This window comes from Penaeus monodon, chromosome 30 (genome assembly GCF_015228065.2).
Source record: "Penaeus monodon isolate SGIC_2016 chromosome 30, NSTDA_Pmon_1, whole genome shotgun sequence".
Classification (NCBI taxonomy): domain Eukaryota; kingdom Metazoa; phylum Arthropoda; class Malacostraca; order Decapoda; family Penaeidae; genus Penaeus; species Penaeus monodon.
In genome coordinates, this window is record NC_051415.1 from 22,879,359 (window position 1) to 22,880,108 (window position 750).

Consider the following 750-nt stretch of genomic DNA (forward strand, 5'->3'; position numbering starts at 1 on the left):
CTATGAACAAAGAACAATGGTTCAGTTAGATATTGCGTATCTAAAGTCGTGAAAGTATCCATGTGCTATCTTGTGTCGTGTTGTACCCGCAATTCAAGAGCATCTCCACGGGGTGAGTATACAGTGTGACCCTTCAAGACCTCCTCCATTTCGTAGTACAATGTCTAGAACTGTATTCCTTATGCCTCTAAGATTCTGCGCCATTTCAGGACTACAGCGTTCCCTCCCCGCCATGTGACGCGAATGTTACCTCTACAAGACTCCCTGGTTCTCGGGCTATCGCTGTAGACGGTGACGAGGACGCAGTGTTTCCTCCACAGTGATTACGGTAGGAACTGTTTACGGCGGGAAGTAGAGTTTTCTTAGGCTGTTCCGGGCGGCGGAGAAATGAAAGTGTCGAGAGCGGAGAGTTACGTGCGGGCGCTGCCTAGCTGTAAACACTGGGGAGGCGGGTGGTCGGGGAGGAGGAGGGTGGACCGCCTATTATTCTCCCGAGCTACTCCTCCACTCCTGCTGCTTAGTGCCACCTCTCACGTTCATTGTTTTATTGCAGTATATATTGCCAAAACTTCCAAACAAATTAACATAATGGATCTATATTCTATTCAGCATTGATGGTGGAGAGTGCAGCAACAGGGAAGCGATTGGACCAGCGCAGCCGACAAGGAAGGGAGGGATGGAGGCTGCTGCAAGAGAAGGCGCTGCAAAGCAGGGAGCAGCAGAAGAAAAGCGAGGGGGTCACGGGGGTCG